The following is a 23,069-nucleotide window of genomic DNA, read 5'->3' as shown; positions in this document are numbered from 1 at the left end:
AGTTTGAGGCTCGCCCAAAATCCAGCTGAAATATGGATGCAAACACAGTGCAGAGATCACCCAGGTTCTGGAAAGAAACAAATTGCAGTTAATATCATCTTGGCTTCATATGAAATACGAAACCAAAACAACATAAAGGTGTCAAAGCCAAAACTGTTGATGGCAGGTGGGTGATGAATGACAAACACTGTGATGAGCCACGTAATGCATTTGTAGACCACAGTGATTGAGAACCGCACCTACAGGCCACCAAACACCATGACAAAGGGGACAATTTGGGCGAAACCAGTTGTGCATACATCACCTGGTTTATTAAAGAAACAACAGTCTCTGTGTCCACCTGGAAACATCCTAGTGAAAAATGCAAAGTGTGAGAAACAATTTATATGTGAAGGAGTTGCCCGGAGGGACTACTGACTACAATGCATGTACAATGTGTCCTGGTGCACTCATGGGGGTAGGATGGAAGCAGGTTGCACAGCTTTGATGCACTGAGCACAAATGCCCCTTGTGGCATATAGCTGGTGCCTTAAGATCCAGCCACACACCTCAGTGTTGTAGTCCTGTTAAGAGATCTGAGAGTTACGCAGCTCATCTTGGTTGCACTAACCACTATAGTACTAAGGTCATCATATTCACTGGATAAAGCCACCAATAGCTTATATCCATAACCCATGTGACATAAGACTATTTCCTGGTATTCCTCTGCCAAGGGGCCTTTATAGGATAACACTCAGCAGCTTACCAGTGAGTGCTAATCTAGCTGCGACACTGATGTACACTTCAGATGTGCTGTGAGTCTCTTCCTCTGACTATAGCATGTTACAACAAATCCAGTACATCACCAGCACAATTTATACAGACCGTTACTAAGGCAGTGGCTCTACAACAGATTGAGTGCTCGCCTGCACCATCCAGAAATGTATTGTAATAGCGACAGTTCTTCAAAAGACGTTGGCATTCTTTATGTTGTCTATTCTAGGAATCTGTTTCTGCTGTTCACATTACTGTGTACTTTCTCTGTAGTAATAAAGTTCTATTGCTCTTGGCTATCTGCACACCTTTCTCTTCTTGAGCATGCATCACCCACAATGGGATACTTTCATTGGCAACAAGGATAACTTTTCTGACACTTTTGACTCTGGATCTTCAACCTCTGGATCCTGTGCTCCACCAGATGGCACTTCTCTCTGTGTCTCCCTAAGGAGATTACACAGTTCTGTTCCACATTTCAAGAACATTGTTTCTGCTTCCTTTGGGTGTCATTTGCTGTGCACACTTTGTTCTCCACTGTTCTGTGCTTCTATGTCCTATTCTTATTTGTTTTGCCTTGTCTGTATTTAATGCAAGTGTCATTTTCCTCACAATCTGCTTCTCTTGTCAATGCTGATTCCTCTTCAGTGGTTTTTTTTTCCGTTGGTCTTGCTTACCCATTTACTGTGACTCCTTACGGTCTACACCTTTCAGTTTGGCAGCTTTCCCAGTTACAAGGTCAACTGTGGCTCAGTTGACCTGGAATATCACTCACCCGATGCAGCACTGTTCAGTGATGACATCCACAAGTGCTACAGCCAGGACAACACAGCTTCTGCATCTTGCTAGGCACTTCCTGTGCACCCCAGAGCTTCTTCAATGGCACCTTGCTGTCCAGGAGCCTCTCCAGCTCTGGACTCGACATAGGTGTGTCTCCTTCCTTCAGATTTTGCCTTAGATCCTTGGCCCATGTTCCTTGTTGCACTGAACCAACTCCTGCACGTTTCTACTTTTCTCAATGCTTCTCTCCTGGCCACCTGCAGACACCAATCCTTATGTCCCTTGCACACTCAGTTCCTGTGCTGCCTCTTTTGCCTCTGATCTGGTGTCACCAGCTCCGGTGCCTCCATCTGCACCACCACTGGCTCCTGGACTGCCTGCTCTTGCCCCATTGCAGTCCCCACCACTGGGTCAGGCTCCCCTGCTGCTTCCAGCTCTGCCAGTACCAGCTCCGCCTCCTCCACAGCTGACCTGGTCAGCACCCCTATCTGTTGTACCCTCTCTTGTCTTTCTGGTGCCCTCAATGGCCAACCACTTTGTTGACTCAGCTACCCTATCCACTGGTGCCATTCCTCATCTCTTTGCCACTTCTGCTGATTCGAGACTGTTACCTTTTGACACATCTCCAATCATTCTGCTTGGTACAGCTGCTTCATGTCCAGCTCCGCTATCCTTTTACACCTCCTGACCCTTATAAGTGTAGGTGTCACCAGTCTCTCATTCTCATCTTCTCTAACAGGTACCTCCACAGTACATGTTCTGCCTTCAGTGGGGCCCTGCCTGGTGCTGCCCACATCTGGTCACCTTTCTCAAATGTCCTTTCTCACGGCTACCTCTAGTGGCCTCAAGGACTTCCTTGCACCTCCTGTTCTCTGGTCTTGAAAGTTGTGCACAAGATCTGGCTGCACCTGATCTTGCCAGCTTTGGCAATTTGGTTGTCCATTCTTGACAATGGCTCTGCATGTTTTTCGTTCTTCCAGGTCTGCTCCTCAGCTCATCTGGCAGCTGGAGTGCTCAAGACTGCTTGCACCTTCTATTAGAAGCCCACAGCCATTGCTGGCTTCCTTCTGTGCGCAGCTGACTACTCTGGGTTCCTCCCACCAATGGCAACGGTATGTCTGACAATCTGCTGGAATGTTTCCCATGCTCTGTCACATCTGCATCTGGCTGCTGGCATGTTCTCTACTGTGGTTCTTGCCTGGCTGGCACCGCTGGCACCCTTGCATACTGCTGACCACTGTTGGTTCCAGCACCTGTTTCCCGTCAGGTGCCAGCACCCTGACACTGTCCTCTCAGCCAGCCTGCGTTGATCTGACATGACATGCTTTGTGGTCCCCACACTGGTGGCTCCTGAGACCTCTTCCAATGCCAGCGGCACTCTCACCACTAGCCCTGGTGCCTCCTCAGGTTACAGCAACACAAGTGCCCTCCATACCTCCAGCAGTGCACTGCAGGCCACACATTGCTGGCTACTGACTGACAGCCTCTCCCTGCTATCTTGTATGCCATCGGCTTCAGCCTCCAGCATGCCAGCACGTACTCAGTCATCTGGTGGCATCTTTCTGTTCTCTTTCACCCCTGAAAGTCACCCCTTGTCCCTTCTGGCTGCAAGGCCTGTTGTCAGCATTCCGTCTCCATTATCCAGGCCTTGCTTCCTTCCTGGGACTACTCTTCCAATTGTGACTCTCACATGTCTCTTGCACAGGGATTTTTCTTTCATAATAGACATCTTTGCAGCATGCCATACACCTTTGTCACGATGCCGCTCTGTGCCACTCTGCTCTGGTTGCGGGTTGCAGACATCTCCAACTGTGCTCCTGTCTCATGTTTTCCATGGTCTTCCCCTCTCTGTAGTGTGCTGGAGTCTTCTCTTTGTGCCACCCCCCACCAGGGCTTCCATTGGCCTTCATTGGTGCTCCTGTTCTCCGGGCCAGTTCTCCCGGATGGCTTTGTCATCTCCTCCATTGGGAAGAAGAGTGATGTATCTTCTGATGTCGTCTCCATTGCATCCACCATCTACACAACAAGGTGCCGGAGTCTTCTCTTTGTGCCACCCCCCACCAGGGCTTCCACTGGCCTTCATTGGTGATTCTGTTCACCGGGAAACTTCTCCTGGATGGCTTTGTCATCTCCTCCATTGGGAAGAAGAGTGATGTATCTTCTGATGTCATCTCCATTGCAGCCACCGTCTACACAACAAGATGGCTCTTCCATTGCTTCCAAATGGAAAAGGAATGTGGCATACAGCTGGTGCCTTATGATCCAGCAACACACATCACAACACAGCGTTGCAGGTTGCTGTCCTGTCAAAACACCTGCAAGTTGACACAGCTCAGCTTGCCTGCACTGGACACTGCAGTACTGAGGGCACCACATCCATTCAATACAGCCGTCACCAACTAGTATCTGCACACCACCTGACATGAGAATATTTCCAGGAATTCCTGTCAGGTGACCTTTACAGGATGCTGCACAGCATCTTGCCAGTGAATGTGAATCTGGATTTGACATTGATATATATTTCAGAAGTGCTATGAGTCTCTTCCTCTGACTGTAGCATGTTACATCTGAACAAGGTTGTCAACTGTACTGACTGTGCCTACAGGAATGACTCTTGACTGAGACAGGCAGAATGCTCACTTGGACTTTCCAAAACAGTATTGTAATAGTAACATTCTTCAATAGAACAGGATACTCAATAAGTTGTCTGTACAAGGAAGCTGTTTCTGCTGTTCATGTTACTAGACACTTTCCCTGTAATAATAAAGTTCTATTGCTCTCTGCTTCCTGGGCACCTTTCTCTTATTGAGCTTGCATCGCCCACAATAGTATGTTACCCCTCTTTGCCATAGCAGATGCAGAACCTCCATTGATCCGGACAGTCTGCTTGGGAGCAAGCAAAAGAATACTGCCAGTACAAAGAGTGTGATCCCATGACCATTAATGAGGTGCGACCAGAGGGTCTAATGGCATAGAGACACTGGCCAATGATGAATCACAATATTGTTGCAACCTAGGGGTTGACCCAAACCTGTTATTCACCACCACGTTTTCCACCCATCACAATTTGTGACCCTGCCATAAGCCAACACAATTTCGAAGGACTGCACAATAAGCAAGATGTCCTCCATTCAGCTGCAGTGCCAGTGTGTAGGTATCAGGTTCAGGTGCCAGCTGAACCACATCATCATGAATCATGGAGTCCATGTACGAAGCCTTGCAACCTTGACTGGTACAAGTGAAATCGCATTTGAAGCTGAGAGCTTGCAAGTCAGTGACCTGGGAGAAGTACCGCTGTCCAGGCTGTGTACGGTATTAGTGAAACTCGAGCCTGGTGGCAACAAAATGATATCTCTGGGAATAACAATTAGTCAAAAGAGAGAATATCTCCTGAAAGGAGAGTGTGGTGGGGTCAGACAGAGGCACCAATTTTTGGAGCAGAAGAAATGTGTCTGGTGATGCACATGACAGAAATAACAGTCACTGAAATGAATCATCCATGACTTGAAATGCAGTGCAATGTTGATTCAGTCAATGCTAGAATGTGACCTAGTCCTCCGTAGTTTCACTGAGAGGTGAAAACGATGGAGGACAAATAGCTTTGTTGACCGTGGGTGGTGCCGAGGCATGGTGTGAAGTGGCCTTGTGCACTCGAGTTTTTTCATATGAAGCTAAAGTGACTTTTATAACAGATCTGGCTGAAACTGCTGCTGTTGCTCCAGCAGGCAAACCAATTTAGCATCCATGTCACCAAAATAATTCCTTTTTCCTCATTGCCAATGCTATATGAGCAAGTAATTGGATATTAGTGCATACATCAGAACCTGGAAGAGAAATGGGTGAAGCCACAATGCAGAAAGGCCACTTGTGGAAGTCAATATGACATCAAGTGGTAGTCAAGCTAAACATGGCTGACTGATGGTGGACAAGACACAGACTAGCACAATCCCAAAGCAACCTTGTCAACAGGCCAAGGGAAAAGACAAACACACTATCCAAATTGTGATAAGAGAGAAAGACCAAGTGCCAAGAGATGTTGTTATCAAATAGTCCATAGTGAGGCAGGTGGAGCACTCACTATGCGAGTGCAGCATTGCAGTGATTATGCTCTCTAATGGCTATCCAAGTCCATTTCCTCTGGTGGGCATTCAAATTCTGTGGAGGCGGGTACCAGAATTTCAATCTCTCAAAACTAACCATTCCTCTTCTGTTGTACTTCTTTCCCCTGTATCTATTAATCGTTGCCTAGTGGTCCATATGAAACTCTCAACAAACCCAAATTTTCAATTTATCCAGGTCTCATCTCCTTAACTTTGTATGATTCCATCATCATTAAGCCATACTGTACAGCTGTATTCCCCTAGGAAATATGACAGCTATAGTTTCCTCTTAATTCCTGCCATATGCAGTATCAACATAGCAATGATATGTTGGTTAAATATTATAAGGTAAAAATCAATCATCTGGAGTTTAGCGCCTGCAGTTACTGAAAGGGCTATTGCCCCCTTCACAAACCACAAGTTTATCTAGTCTTGCCACAGATACCTGTTGCTGTTGCACCTACGGTACAGCTAACTGTATGACTGAAGCACACAAGCCATCCCACTTCGCCAAGGTTCATGTTTCATATCTTCCACTGAAAAATGCAACCCAACTTGTACATGAAATTTTGCATGATCTTCAACAAATATCTTTCCATCATGGCATGGATGTTGAGATGAGACTCTCTAAGGGGCTTGATGGTTCTGTAAGACAGATTACAATGTCTGGGTCAACTATATACTTTCATCTTCTTCACATCCATCATACAAGAACAGCGCAGCACAGTCTGATGGCTTGGGCTACTTCTTTTGATCTCCAGTTTCTTCACTGCACCTTTTTCCTTGTGTGGAGCAAGAGTGGCCTGCTCAATTTGCTGGCAGTGTGGAGAAGTCAAATTAGTTTATGGCAATTCATTAATTGCAAGTGAATTTGGATAAGCCAGAGTTCATGGCCACTTCAACCTGTAAAGTTTGCTTTGGAGTAACCATTGTCACAACTATTTCTTTGACCACTGAAGCAAATTATGTCACAAATTAGTGGTTTCTGAGAAAAACATATGTTTTGGATACTGAATAGAGTATTCTTCTTGTGCTTTTTAATTCCTGGTTTTTCTTTTCATCAATTATGTCTTGACAGTCAAGGCACTAAATAGTACTGTTGACTTTGCAGTTCACTAAAAACAGCAAATATTAACAAGGTTCTCATCTCCAAGCACAACTTGACCATACTTTCCAGTTGTTGCATGTCCATTGCACTGTAGACAATGAACTGGGTTATGAATGTACTGTCTTATTTGCAGATGGGTGAATCCAGCTTTTATAACTGAGACATCAATGGATAACTGGAAGTTAGTAAAAATTCAGTTGTCTTCTCTAGTTTGCTATTCCCACATCTACAAGCATTAGACACCTGCTAACAACCACCATATGAAAATTGTGGGTAGAGTGTGATTTATGCACAAATGAACATTCATCAAGCACTTTTGATTTGTGTATTTGTTCTGCTTGACACTATGAAGCTGTTTCCACCCAAAGTACATGTTTCTCAAACACTGGACAGGTTCTGGCATACTTGCTATACAATGCAAGTCTTTGTGTGCATAAAAAGGTTCTGTCTCTTCAAAATTTCACAGTACTCTCTCATTTATAAAGAACAGATTCTGAAATGCATTTAGTTTATTGTTAGCCATTGAAATTATTGTATAAGATGTAGCTCATAGTGGCCTACCTGAAGACATTTTTCTCTTGAGTGGATGTTATTGCTTTATGTTTTAAATTAATAACTCGATGTCATGGTGTTCCCACAAGTGAATTGGAAAATAAAGACTGATCTAGACAGTCTTACTTGCCTGAACAAAGTCTATACAAATGGAGAGTATCAGGTAGCTCAGAAGTTACCTACTAATGACTGTTTCACATCCATCAATCCCATTGACACATTGAGTCATCAGTCTTCTGACTGGTGTAATCTTGAAATTCCTCCCCTGCACTAACCTCTTCATCTCAGAGTACCACTTGCATCCAATGACCTCAATTATTTGTTGCATATATCCCAATCTCTGTCTTCCACTACAGTTTTTACACTCTGCTGATATCTTAACAAACCTCTTGTCAACCTGTCCCTTCTTCTTGTTAGTGTTTCAGATACATTCTTTTCCTCATCAGATATGTGGACAATGTCTCATTCCTCACATTATCAGTCCACCCAATTTTCAACACTCTTCTACAGCATCACATCTCAAATACTTCGACTGACTTCTGTTTTGGTTTCCCACTGTCCATGATGCACTACTATACACTGCTGTGCTTCAAATGTACATTATCAGGAGTCTCTTCCTCAAGCTAAGGCCTATTTTTGACACCAGTAGACTTCTCTTGGGCAGAAATGCCCTCTTTGCCTGTGCTAGTCTATTTTTATGTCCTTGTGTGATCTGTCATGGGCTATTTTGCTACCAAGGTAAGAGAATTGCTTGGCTTTGCCCACTTTTTGATCACCAATTTCTCACTATTCTCATTTCTCGTACTTCTCATCACCTTTGTCTTTTTCTGGTATGTAGCAGTGTTCACCATCCCACAGCTAAGAAACCGAGAGTTTACAAACATCGTACCAAAGCAAAAAATGAGTGCTTGCCATTTGGCACAACCCACTGTAAAACATGTTGCTTACCAAACGCTATGGACAAAGCAAGATTATCTCTCACAATTCTACTGCCTGATGGTCTCAACTGCATTCTTCTCTTTTTTTTTTTGTGATGTAGGTTTCATCACACATTATTTTTAATGGATTTCTCAGCTGGGAAATTTAATTTTTGGTTTATGTTTCTTCTGTTGTAGATGATGGTGCTCTCATTAGATTTGTCTGACAGCACACCTGCATGTTGAAGTACTGCTGTGTGTAATATGGGTTCCTCAGTTCCCATACAAAATATCTTTTTAATGTTTGAAGCAGCAGGTGGTAACCCAGTGGGAAATTTTTATTCTGCCATTTTCACCACTTCCTGCTATACATCTGATGATTACCTGAACAGCACATGCAGGCTAGTGAGGATGAGAACAATCAGCATTTTTCATGTGTAGATAGATCACACTTACTGTGTACTACTTGTCCTTTACACATACATGTAGTAAGTCCATACATATAAAGAAAGAAGGTTTGCGTTCAACAGCATTTTATTACTGACACAGAACAAACAATTCTCCTGGGGAAAATAAATAATTCATTGCCTTATTTAAGGAACTAGGTGACTGATTGACTCAAATAGTTACAGAAGACTAGAGAAAACTTAAACTGGGACTACCAGGCACAGATTTGAGCCCCTGCCAAACTAGAATTTAGACATATTAAACGATTTTAAGTGTCTGTGCATATAGGTTCCATGAAAGGTTAGAGAACCTAACAAATACACACATAACAGAGTAAGCCTGATACAAGCTAGATGCAGAAAATGCATCACAGACAGCATGCTACGAACAGCTTCACTTCAATACCCAGTCACGCAACTGATCCACTTACTGGTTTTGTACTTTGCTCATCTTAAGGTTGAGATCCTTTTTACAGAGGTATATATCAGCCTGAGGGGAAAATGATTGGGTTAAGACCACTCTCAGCTGACACACACAATATTTTATTCATCAATGGTGGTCATCGAAATGAACTCATAGTTTACAGTAATATACACTTTGTAGCACAAATCAACATGCAATGCAGGAATTTCAGATTTGTCAAATGAGAAACAAGTTATATCTGTCTACGCTTGATGAGGTACTCAATATTTGGCTTAATGAGAGCGTATATCCAGCCTGGTGTATCCTACACTTATGTTGGAACAACACCGGTAATCGTGTTTATTTTAAGGATCTGCAACCATATCTCTCCAGTAAATGTGGGTGACATTCCATATACAGTAATATGGTTTCAGCAACACCAACTGATCATTAATAAATCTACATTGTTTGTAAGGAATGAAAACAGATGCTGTCAAAACTGCTGTTGGTCTATATGCAACCATGTGTGCTCAGTTGAAATGTTTAGCAGGTACAGCAGTTAAGATTGATTTAAAACAAGAGCTGAGAGCAACTGAAAGATGTATGATTAGTAGCATCCACAGATTCAGTTCCACCATATAAACTACCATACTGAACAGTATGTGATGCAGCAGTGGAATGTAAATACAATGTCACCTCAGTGATGGAAGCCAAAAACACACAGAAGCCCTGCAAATGATACCAATACTAATACCACACATCAGGAGATGTTAGCACTTACACATTACAGTAAAGTTACAGCACAAACCAAGGATCATGATACTGAAAAACAGCACATGTTAGGCAAATGTAAAATCTAACACAGGTGTATTGTAGAACAAGGTAAGAGTAGGCACATGATATGGACTGTGAAATCATACTAACAAGAAGGCTTCAAAATGCAAGACATGGATTAAAATCCTTTGGCGAATGTCCTGCTACCTCATGCAGAAGAGCAAACTAAGTATTCACTGGCGCCAAAAGTAAACACAGAAGGGTCATCAGTTACAGCAGCAACCAAATGAGGGCAGCAACTGAGACAAAGGACACTGTAGCCCTCAGCAACAGCAGTCACACAGTGTAGCTGCCCAAGACCTGGGAGATCTGCAGTAGAAGCATCCAGTCAGGGTAGGTGACTGAGACTGAGACCTAGGAAGCCTCCTACATTAAGTGAGTTTTTTTATGGCATCATGGGAGCCGCAGAAGGCCTTGGAAAAATACATAAGTGAAAGAACTCAATTTAGTTACCAGTATAAAAATATCACCTGGAATTTAAACATAATACAAAGAGATGAGTCATTTTTGCGCCACAACCTCCAACAATTCAATGCAATGTAACTGAAGTATGGGCAGCTAGTGAAATGCTTAGTGCATCACACAAAGGGGAATCATTGAAATTAAAGACAACAGTTACAATACTTCACCGGGCTGTATGGAACATAAATAATAAAGCAAACGAATATGCAAATATAACCAGTTTCTTCAGAACACTGGATAAAGGTGGTGGGGTTACCATTTTCTCTAGCTACATATCAACTAAACCCATCCAAAATACCTAAAATATGCTGATGCAGTGAGCTTTGAAACTACAACTGTGGAAATAAAAATTGTAGCAAAGTTGTGCTGTAGGCCTGTACCAATCATCAGATGGAGAAATAAAAACATTCCTTGAACAACTAGAAGGTACAATTCAAGACTTGTCAAAAAAGACGTGCTTATTTAATAATTATTGTGGATTTGAACATAAACACTAGGGAAAATACTGGCAACACAAGATGCTATTGGACTTACAGCATACATTCAACCTAAAAATAGAAATTGACAAAGCATGCCAGAGTAACTAAACATAGTGAAATAATGAAACTAATTGTTCCAGCATAAAGTCAAGCACTGGCATGCCGGTCGGGAACAAGAGAGCAGAGAGGGCTGTGAAGAAGACATGCCAACTGCACGTGGACCAACCCTGCACTAGGACGACAACCCGATGACAGCGCCTTGACACAAAGAGGACATAAGCGTAGTGCCGCCTGCCCGTGGCCCAGTTGAAGACTGGCAGTTCTACGACTTCCACAGCGACATCAAGAACAGGCACTTGTATAGCAGCGACTTTGGAACTGTATTACTTCTCTTTTATTATGAATTGTGTATACTGAAGGGATTTCTTGTTTGTCTCTTGCTCTTTGCTCGCAACACATCTGTATTCTTAAAATTAAGTATTTTAATCATTTCCTTTTGTAGCAAACTTCATTAATACAATTTGCTTGAATTATTGTCTAGCGGTCCGAGAAGCAGGTTTCCTAGGCACCCTATATCTGACAAGTAGGCAAGATACAACACTAATATTGGTCATATAATAAGGGGGGGGGGGGGGGGAGGGGAAAGCAGGGGGGAATCAGAAACTAAGGTTACAAGACAAATATTCCTGGAGTTTCACCTGTTATGCAGAAATTAGTAGTGTGTGATAATTCTCATACCTGTGCTTTGCAACTGTGGAAAGTTTCAGCCACTTGCCACCTACAGCACTAGTTGTGGGTACACACAAATGGCAACTCGTTTGGAAAACTGGTCTCACAAAGAAATCTTCTCAGTTATTTGATTTCTGTGGAATGTGTACTCACAGCTGAAATTCACTGGCAGCTGTAGAGATTTATGAAGATACTGTAATGTTTTATCAGTACGCAACAGAATGTTGTCAAAAGTTTGTGGCCAGTAGAGAAAATGTCACTGATGAGAATTGCAATGACTGACTCAGCTCGGCATCAACAGATTTGAACACAGTTTACATGGAGGAGATGATTTAGGAACAGGAAGGTCATATCATGACATATGCTAGTAGAACTGGGAGAAGGTGAAACACTTTGTGACAATGTGTCTGAACAGGCGAGGACAGGATTTTTACAAGGGGCATGAATACAATCAACCTACAAAGTGACTAGCACCTAAACTGACATGGAGACTATGAGAAAAAATAACCTAATGTATGTAGGACTACTATCAGCTGGCTGTGAAATAAACCATAAATGTCTCACTGCAGGCTTTGTAACCTTAGCTTCTGATCACCCCTTATCAAATATTCCTTCATGCTACTGTGACACCCAGGTACCAATAGACCATTTTGCCATCATGATAAGACATTAACAAAAAGACTTCTTGTAGTTATCAAAAACATAATTCACAAATAAATAAAAGTTTTGCATCACCTCGGTTCCGAGAGTTCTGGAACCTGTACAGAAAATTGGAATAGAGATCAACATAAACATCATTTCTGCCCTTTTTATTGCTCATGAAAACTGCACATTGCATGTTGTACCACTATACAGCAAGACCTTCAGAGTTGGTGGTCCAAATTTCTGTGCACACCAGTTCCTCTAATACCTACTAGCATGTCCTCCTGCACTGATGCATGCCAGTATTCATCGTGGCATACTATCCACAAGTTCATCAAGGCACTGTTGGTCCCAATTGTCTCACTCCTCAACGGCGATGTGGTGTACATCCCACAGAGAGGTTGGTGGGTCATGCCGTCTATAAACAGTCCTTTCAATCTAGCCCAGGCATGTTCGATAGGATTCATGTCTGGAGAACATGCTGGCCACTCTAGTCAAGTGATGTCGTTATCGTGAAGGAAGTCATTCACAAGATGCGCACGATGGGGTGCGAATTGTCATCCATGAAGATGAATGCCTCGCCAATATGCTACTGATATGGTTGCACTATCGGTCGGAGGATGGCATTCACATATCGCACAGCCCTTACGGCACCTTCCATGACCACCAGCGGTGTACAGCGGCCCCACATAATGCCATCCCAAAACATCAGGGTACCTCCACCTTGCTGCACTCACTGGACAGTGTGTCTAAGGAGTTCAGCCAGACCAAGTTGCCTTCAAACAGGTCTCCGACAATTGTCTGGTTGAAGGCATATGTGGCATTCATTGGCGAAAAGAACATGATGCCAATCCTGAGTGGTCCATTCGGAATGTTGTTAGGCACATCTATACTGTGCTGCATGGTGTCATGGTTGCAAAGATGGGCCTCGCCATGGATGTCGGAAGTGAAATTGCGCATCTTGCAGCCTATTGCACACTGTTTGAGTCATAACACAACGTCCTGTGGCTGCACGAAATGCATTATTCAACATTGTGGCAATGCTGTCAGGGTTCCTCCGAGGCCATAATCTGTAGGTAGTGGTTATCCACTGCAGTAGTAGCCTTTGGGCAGCCAGAGCGAGGCAAGTCACTGACAGTTCCTGTCTCTCTGCATCCCCTCCATGTCTAAACATCACATTGGTTCACCTGGACACCTCCCTTGTTGAGAGCCCTTCCTGGCACAAAGTAACAATGTGGATGCGATCAAACCGCATTATTGGCCATCTAGGCATGATTGAACTACAGACAACATGAGCCATGTACCTCTTTCCTGATGGAATGACTGGAACTGATCGGTTGTCAGACCCCCACTGTCTAATAGGCACTGCTCATGCATGGTTGTTTACATCTGTGGGTGAGTTTAGTGACATCTCTGAACTGTCAAAGGGACTGTGTCTGTGATACAATATCCACATTCAATTTTCAGGAGTTCTGGGAACTGGGGTGAGGAAAAACTTTTTGTGATGTGTGTAAAAAATGAATGTAATGACAGAAAAATGGAAGGTAATGTATCTAGACAATGAGGCAAATACTAAATTGAACCAGTTATTATCTTTACTATTATTATTATTACAGATGAATGGAAAAACTGGTAGAAGTCAACCTCGGGGAAGATCAGTTTGGATTCCGCAGAAATACTGGCACATGGGGCAATGCTGACCCTACGACTTAACTTAGAAAATAGATTAAGAAAAGGAAAACCTACGTTTCTAGCGTTTGTAGACTTAGAGAAAGCTTTTGGCAATGTTGACTGGAATACTCCCTTTCAAATTCTGAAGGTGGCAAGGGTAAAATACAGGGAGCAAAAGGCTATTTACAATTTGTACAGAAACCAGATGGCAGTTATAAGAGTCGAGGGACATGAAAGGGGAGCAGTTGTTCGGAAGAGAGTGAGACAGGGTTGTAGGCTCTCCCCAATGTTATTCAATCTGTATATTGAGCAAGCAATAAAGGAAACAAAAGAAACATTTGGAGTAGGTATTAAAATCCATGGAGAAGAAATAAAAACTTCAAGGTTCGCCGATGATATTGTAATTCTGTCAGAGACAGCAAAGGACTTGGAAGAGTGGTTGAACAGAATGGACAGTGTCTTGAAAGGAGGATATAAGATGAACATCAACAAAAGCAAAATGAGGATAATGGAATGTAGTCAAGTTAACTTGGGTGATGCTGCGGGAATTACATTAGGGAATGAGACACTTAAAGTAGTAAAGCAGTTTTGCTATTTGGGGGGCAAAATAACTGATGATGGTCGAAGTGGAGAGGATATAAAATGTAGACTGGCAATGGCAAGGAAAACGTTTCTGAAGAAGAGAAATTTGTTAACATCGAGTATAGATTTAAGTGTTGGGAAGTCATTTCTGACAGTATTTGTATGGAGTGTAGCCATGTACGGAAGTGAAATAAGGACGATAAATAGTTCGGACAAGAAGAGAATATAAGCTTTCGAAATGTGGTGCTACAGAAGAATGTTGAAGATTAGATGGGTAGATCACATAACTAATGAGGAGGTACTGAATAGAATTGGGGAGAAGAGGAGTTTGTGGCACAACTTGACCAGAAGAAGGGATCGGTTGGTAGGACATGTTCTGAGGCATCAAGGGATCACCAATTTAGTATTGGAGGGCAGCGCGGAGGGTAAAAATCGTAGAGGGAGACCAAGTGATGAATACACTAAGCAGATTCAGAAGGATGTAGGTTGGGAGATGAAGAAGCTTGCACAGGATAGAGTAGCATGGAAAGCTGCATCAAACCTGTCTGTGGACTGAGAACCACAACAACAACATTATTATTATTATTTTGTTACATGTCCTGTCATAAAAAGGCTAATTTAACTAATACCAGAAAAGAAAAGCTGAGTGATTGGAGAGGTAATCCATGCAAGAAATAAACTGAAAGTCTATTATGACTTCTCCAAGAAAGAAAAAAAAACAACAACATCATATAATACTAAGCACAAAAGAGGATTTCTGGGCGGGAAGGAGCGCCTGGTCCTCAGCACAAATCCGCCCGGCAGATGTGTGTCAAGGTCCGGTGAACCGGCCAGTCTGTGGATGGTTTTTAGGCGGTTTTCAATTTGCCTCGGCGAATGCGGGCTGGTTCCCTTTATACCGCCTCAGTTACACTATGTTGGGGATTGCTGTGCAAACAAGTTCTCCATGTACACATACACCACCATTACTCTACCACGCAAACATAGGGGTTACACTCGTCTGGTGTGAGACGCTCCCTGGGGGGTCCACCGGAGGTCGAACCGCACAATAACCTTGGGTTCGGTGTGGGGCCGCGGAGGGATGAAATGAAGTGGGCTACAGTAGTCGTCGTGGGGTTGTGGACTACTGCGGCTGCAATGGGGACGGAGCCTCTCCATTGTTTCTAGGTCCCCAGTTAACATACAATACAATACATATAAGCACAAAATAAAAAAGTGAGAGTATTGCAGTTGCATCACAGAAACAAAGCTAAGACAGCTGTAGATAAAGGAGAAAATTACTCAAATGATTTATTCAAATGACTTGTGGTCCTTCTTAAGGAAGAGAGGGTAAAGGAACAAAATGCACAGAGGACACCTGCCAACTGAAAGATGCCAAAAATGAATATATCCTCTAAAAATGCAAACACCTTTAACAGATACTACATAACTGTAGCAGATGAACTGATAAAACAAAATAAAACAGATGAAGAAAGTACGATACCAAAACTTCCACATATCAACCATACCACTGTACTCATCCCAATAGCTGACACAGGAGTTTCAAACCTAATAAAGAAAGAATTATGGACTCTGCTGTTGGTGGGATGGATTGCATGATTCAGCAATACAGACAGCCATACTGTAGGTGCAACCACAATGGAGGGGTACCTGTTGAGAAGTCAGATAACCATGTTCTTTCTGAAGGTGGGAAGCAGCCTCTTCAGTAGTTGCAGGGACAACAGTCTGGATGAATAACTGAATTGGCCTTGCAACATGAACCAAAATGATCTTGGTGTGCTGCTACTGGGAATGGCTGAAGGCAAGCAGAAACTACAGCCATAATTTTTTCCGAGGGCACGTATCTCTACTGTACGGTTAAATGATGGTGGCATCCTATTGGGTAAAAACTTCTGAAGGTGAAACAGTTGAAACAGTCCCCCATTTGGATCTCCTGGTGGGGACTACTCATAAGGATGTTGTCATCAGGAGAAACAAAACTGGCATTCTATGAATCAGTGTGCAGAATGTTAGATCCCTTAACCAAGCAGGTAGATAGAAAATTTTAAATGGGAAATGAATAAGTTAAAGTTAGATATAGCAGGAATTAGTGAAATTCAGTGGCAGGAGGAACAGGACTTCCAGTTAAGTAAATACAGGTTTATAACTACAAAATCACATAGGGGTTACATTGGAGTAGGTTTAATAATGAATATAAATATTGGAATGTGTGTCAGCTACTATCAACAGCTTAGTGAATGCATTCTCATAGCCAGATAGACATGAATCCCACACCCTTCACAGCAGTACAAGTTTATATGTCAACTAGCTCCTCAGGTGAGAATGAGTTTGAAGAAATGTATGTGGAGATAGTACGTGAATACAGACTGGGGGAAACGAATGAAAGAGGAAGCCATCAGGTAGAATTTTGCACAGAGCATAATTTAATCATTGCTAAAACATGGTTTAAGATTCATGGAAGAAGGTTGTCTATGTGGAAGAGATCTGGAATGGTTCAGATTGATTATACAATGGTAAGACAGAGATTATAGAAACCGATTTTAAATTTCAAAACATTTCCAGGGGCAGATGTTGACATTTACAAGAAGTGTAAAATGCTGAACAGGAATGGCTAAAAGAGAAATGTAAGGATTTAGAAGCATATTTCACCAAGAGAAAGACAGATACCACCTACAGGAAAATTAAAGAGACCTTTGGAGGAAAGAGAAGCAGCTGTATGAATGTCAGGAGCTCAGATGGAGAACCAGTTCTAAGCTAAGAAGGGAAAACAGAAAAGTGGAAGGAGTATATAGGGGGTCCACACAAGAGAGATGGACTTGAAGGCAATCATATAGAAATAGAAGGGGAAGTAGCTAAAGATGGGATGGGAGATACAATACTGCAAGAGGAATTTGATAGAGCACTGAAAGACCTAAGTCGAAACACGGCCCCAGGAATAGACAACATTCCATCAGAACTGGTGACAGTCTTAGGAGAGCCAGCCAAGAAAAAACCCTTTGATGTGGTGTGCGAGATATATGAGACATGCGAAATAAATGTGTGTGAATTCCTATGGGACCAAACTGCTTGGGTCATAGGTCCCTAGACCTACACATTACTTAAACTAACTTATTCTAAGAACAATACACACACACACGCCCAAGGGAGGACTCAAACCTCTGGAGGGAGGGGCCACACAGCCTGTGACATGACGCCTCAAACTGCGTGGCCACTCCACACAGCAGAGGTGAAATACCCTTAGACTTCTAGAATAATGTAATAATTCCAATTCTAAGGAAAGCAGTTGCTGACAGGTGTGAAAATTATCAGCCTATCAGTTTAGTAAGTCATTGTTTCAAAATACTAACACGAATTCTTCACAGAAGAATGGAAAAATTGGTAGAAGACCGGTGTCGGGGTAGATCAGTTTGGATTTCGGAGAAATGTAGGAACACATGAGGTGATACTGACCCATGACATTAGAAGATCGGTTAAGGTAATAGAGTTAAAAAAGCTTTTGATAATGTTGGCTGCAATATTCTCTATGAAATCCTGAAGGCAGCAGGGGTAAAATACAGAGAACAAAAGGCTATTTACAGCTTGTACAAAAACCAGATGGCAGTTATACAAGTCAAGGGGCATGAATGGTAAGCAGTGGTTGAGAAATGTGTCAGACAGGTTTGAAGCCTATCCCCAACGGCATTCAAACTGTACAATGACCAAACAGTAAAGGAAACCACAGACAAATTTGCAGCAGGAATTAAAGTTTATGGAGAAAAAATAAAAACTTTGAGGTTTACTGATGACAATGTAATTCTGTCATAGACAGCAAAGGACTTGGAACACCTGAACGGAATGGATAGTGTCTTGAAAGAAGGGTATAAGATGAACATCAACAAAAGCAAAAAATGGAATGTAGCTGAATCAAATCATGTGATGCTGAGGGAATTAGCATTGGAAATGAGGCACTTAAAGTAACATTGCTAAAACATGGTTTAAGATTCATGGAAGAAGGTTGTCTATGTGGAAGAGATCTGGAATGGTTCAGATTGATTATACATTGGTAAGACAGAGATTTTAGAAACTGATTTTAAATTTCAAAGCATTTCCAGGCACAGATGTTGACTCTTACCACAATTTATTGATTGTATAATGTAGATTAAAACTAAAGAAATAGCAAAAAAAGGTAGGATATTAAATGGATGAGACCTGGATAAGTTGAAAGAATCAGAGGTTGTTGATAATTTCAGAGAGAGCAATAGGCAATGGTTGACTAGAAGCAGCACAGAGGATATAAAATGCAGAGTGTCAATGGCAAGAAAAGCATTTCTGAAGAAGAGAAATTTTGTTAACAAGTGTTAGGAAATCTGTTCTGACGGCATTTGTCTGGAGTGTACCCATGTCTGGAAGTGAAACATGGATGATAAACAGTTTATACAAGAAGAGGATAGAAGCTTTTGAAATGTAGTGCTACTGAAGAATGCTGATAGGTGGGTAGATAACGTAACTAATGAGGAGGTATTGAAAAAAAAAAAAAAAATGGGGACAACTTGACTAAAAGAAGGGATCAGTTGATAGGACACATTCTGAGACATCAAGAAATCATCAATTTAGTATTGGAGGAAAAACAGGCAGAGGGGGGGGGGGGGTAGAAGCTGTAGAGACAGTAAGAGTAAGATATGAATACAGTAAACATGATCAGAAGAACATAGGTTGCAGTAGTTAATCACTGATGAAGAAGCTTGCACAGAATCAATCTAAAATAATGCATGTAGCATTCCAAAGTAGAGTGAAATGTGTAATGTAAATAGTACATTAAATAGTGAAACAATTAAAGAAGTGAGCAGCACAATTTTTTTTAGGAATTATTATAAACAGTCATTTGACATTGGGAGGGGGGAGAATGTAGATGTACTGTGTAACAAGATAAACACACAGATTTTCCTCATGCACAAAACTGCAAACATTGTGGGTGATAAAGTTCTGAAGACGCTTGCATTCTCACACTTGTCCTACTCAATTTATATGGGGGGGGAGTGAACAAGGAGTAAAGGAGATCACTCACTGGAAAGTGTATTTGTACCCCAGATGGAGAAAGGATAAATCCCAAAACCAAGTAAGTTTTCTCTCTTTTCTACCTGTCAATGACTCAATGCTTCTGCTTTTTGGGGACTGGTCTTCTTCACTTCTAAAGGGTTTACAGTCTATTAGACCTTTCCCACTATAATTATACCTCTTAAATAAAGACATACATCAACTAATACCAAAAGGAAAGGAAAATTATTACACAGGACAATGACATCTCAAACTGACAATGAGTGGTCCAGATGGAGTAGGCAAAAGTTTTTTACCACGCTACCAAACTTAATCAAGTACAGAAATTAAAATTTATTTCTAAATTGTTTGAAAATGGATCTTACAAACACATGTCTATACTGGTACAGTATGAGTGAGTATTAAATATCAAAATATATGTTAGCTGCCATACTGTAATGGAAAATAGGTAATAACCCTGTATGCACCTGTAAAATGTAATCCTGTTTTCTTTACTGTACATTTATTGTAATAAAAAATTGTACGATGCACCCGGTACTCTCAGCTGAAAATTATCAGCTAATGTCCATGGGCATAGACTAACTAAACACTAATCTGTAAAATTTTGATATTCTTATGGATGCACACAGAGCTGGAACATGATAGATGAATGGTGCATTACTCCCTGTGTAAAGCATAACAGAGTAGCAGCTGGGAAAAACAAAAACTTCATTCTAAACTACTGGCTTTATGATAGTATTAGAAACTATGGATTGCAATATACTTTGAGATGAACTCTCTTCTAGGTAATAGTTCATTAGTGGCAACACCCCCCTTGTATTTTGATTTATTTTGCTGTTTTAGTTATCCATAACAAAAATCGCATTATGAACTGAGCAGACATAAAACTTGGGATAAAGAGGAATATTTGGTGCAAGTCATTAGCTTTTACCAGTGACACAGTAAACATGCAATAAATGGTGCAAACAACATGGTGAACCTAATATGATGTCAGTGATAATTTGTTTCAAAAGGGCTATTCACAGCCCTGCACCACAACTAAGTTCTTTCTTACTTTCACATTTGTTGACTATGCAAACTCTCAAACAAACTGTCATCTCCTAACTTAACCTAGACCTCAGGTTAAGTGGCAGATCAATCTGTCAAAACTTTTGCTTTTTGTTGGCATTATCAAGTAACAAAAAAGTGTGAATATACTCACCAAAATGTAACATCACAGAAGCCATTAGTTTCACATCACTGGTCAAAGCTGACATTTCATGCATGACTCAAAACTTGAGCTACACGAGATTCACCACATCCAAGATTTTGAAGGGGGACATTATCCTCTTCTGTTGCCCACATTTCACCAACAATATGCAACTGGCTTGTACTTTTTACAATGTAAAAATGCACCAGTCCAATAGAAAATTTCATGTAGGAGTCTCATAGAATGGGAGAAAACAAAACGAATCACTCATCTCAGTAGCATGAACTCGTCTCAACTGAGAATCTCTGGTCTGAAGTAGATGATAGTTGTCAACTAAGCTAGACCATACAGAACCAACTGCAGAACAGTCTGACATTGGATCAGATATGAAGAAAGTCTTAAAAGAATGGGAAGGACTGCAGCAGTACAGTCTCCTACTAAGTAATTTCATATGTATATTCTGCGGGTAATGCCTGCAGCCAAGAAAATGTTCTCCAAATAATTTCAGTTAAACTGTTGTGGGTGTTGAATCTAGTAATTATTCAAAGTGGTCAATGCTGATCATAATAATGTGGCAAGCCTGTAACTAACAGATCATATGGGTTACCCAAAATATAACAATATCCATCTGTGATGTAGCAAATGGAGAACTTGATACATGTATGGCAACTTCTATTTGCTAACCAAAACAAATGTTTGTGCTTGGAGAAAGGCACACGGTGCAATGAACATTAGGCGACACGATTTGCTATCGTAACATACGGATTCTACATCATTCTAGTTGTTTCTGAAAATACTGTCAGGAATCGGGTGACCATCTACATCAGCAATGAAGTAATTTTCGGTTACTGTTGGCTATACAACTCTAAAAAAAAAATTTCACTCTAGTGATGGTTTATAGTAGTTTAAAAAGAATTTTACAAAAATTGTAGATACACCTGACCCTCTTTATACTGTATACCCGTACAACATGAATTTCACTTCGTTATCGATCTTTTTTGCTGGAGTTACCAATACACATGTTTACACTGAGACTAGTCACGTAATTGTAAAATGTAGCAAACGACTGATTTTTAAATTTTATTTGGATACAACAGTGTATTTATTGTGTTGATATTTTCAGATTCACTGTAAAGGAGATCAGTTGATGGTGCGATTAAATTTGCCATGACATACGTGATCTACACACAATGCAGCAACTTAATACTAGTGCAGAAATAAAATTTGTTCATTAGCAGTTAACAGTGTTGAGGATTTGTATTGAATGTGTGTGTTATTTTTGTACGAAACACGCATCAATTAAACGCAAAATTATGCCGAACAATTAATATATCACTGATTTAGAGTTAAATCTTACAGGATTCAATTCGAGATATAGAGTTATAGCTGCATGTCTCCCAAATAAAGACTACCATTTTCTGGACCCTTACTTCATAACAAACATTGTTTGTTTACTAGGCAGAGATGTATACATATCTACATAACAAAACAGCACAGTACAGACCAACGACGCTACAGTTGCGACCATAGATACTACTACTCCCCACGTCCGCTTACTTCTCCGACCAAAACTTGAATTCTTGGCAACTCAGTCAAACTTATGCATCGGCCAAAGACTGTCAGAAGATATTAACATCTCTAACTACAAAAATATTATAACATTTTGATAGACCTCTGTATGAAATGCAACATTTTACGAGGAGGAAAAGATGCACGAAACAAGGGAAAACATCGAAATCCTCAAGGCACTAACGGTACCTCCTTAAGCACGATGGACATCTCACGTTTATTTCCTTCGGCAGTAGAACAGCGATCAGGAAGACTGGACAGATTATTTGAGAATGGACACACACATTCAAATATTTAGTGCAGTGCCACCACTGAACAAACAATAGATTTGCTTGCTACCTCAGTTCACTAAAGGAGAAGCTCAGGTAGATTTAAGTGTAGTTAATACTAAACAAATTTTAGACAGGCAACCAACTGTTTCAAAAAACTAGAAAGTAGAAGGAAAGTGCAGTTGTTAGGTAGTAGCCATGCAGTAGATGAGGACCAGATCTTAAAGGAAAAATTAGGTAACAGTTACCAATACACAAGCTTTTTTCAAGACCAATGCATGTCTCAGCCATGTGACAGAACATGTATGACCATTGTACAAGGGTTTTAGCAGCAGGGTCATATTATTGTAGTGGGTGGAGCTGGATACAGTATTGATAAGCATCAGTTCTACAATATTAAGTGTGACCTGGTAAATATAGCATCTGCAACGAACCATACAAATGCTGGATTGGTTCCTGCTTTCATGTGGTGTGATCAGCTCCAACTGAGCACGTCTGTCAGGAGGATGAATATGGAGCTAGAGCAGCTGCTTCAGGCGGCTACTTTGTC

General features: G+C 41.4%; 1 protein-coding gene across 4 annotated transcripts in view; it reads right to left on the bottom strand.

Annotated features, from left to right (window-relative positions):
- LOC126298959 (uncharacterized) overlaps positions 1-22,255 on the bottom strand; it is a 152,211-nt gene extending 129,956 nt beyond the window's left edge. Inside the window, exons 1-2 of one of the 4 annotated variants that reach the window (XM_049990578.1) lie at positions 22,039-22,196; positions 20,694-20,916 (exon numbers count right to left, since the gene is read on the bottom strand). The gene's annotated coding sequence lies outside the window, so the exon portion shown is untranslated. Of the gene's footprint in view, positions 1-20,693 lie in introns of all 4 variants that reach the window. The other 3 variants (XM_049990580.1, XM_049990577.1, XM_049990579.1) reach the window with 3 other exon arrangements.
- Between the last annotated feature and the right edge of the window lie 814 nt (positions 22,256-23,069).

Source organism: Schistocerca gregaria, chromosome X (genome assembly GCF_023897955.1).
Source record: "Schistocerca gregaria isolate iqSchGreg1 chromosome X, iqSchGreg1.2, whole genome shotgun sequence".
NCBI lineage: Eukaryota > Metazoa > Arthropoda > Insecta > Orthoptera > Acrididae > Schistocerca > Schistocerca gregaria.
Note: the sequence above shows the minus strand (reverse complement) of the source record. Positions and strands in the feature narration are given on the sequence as shown.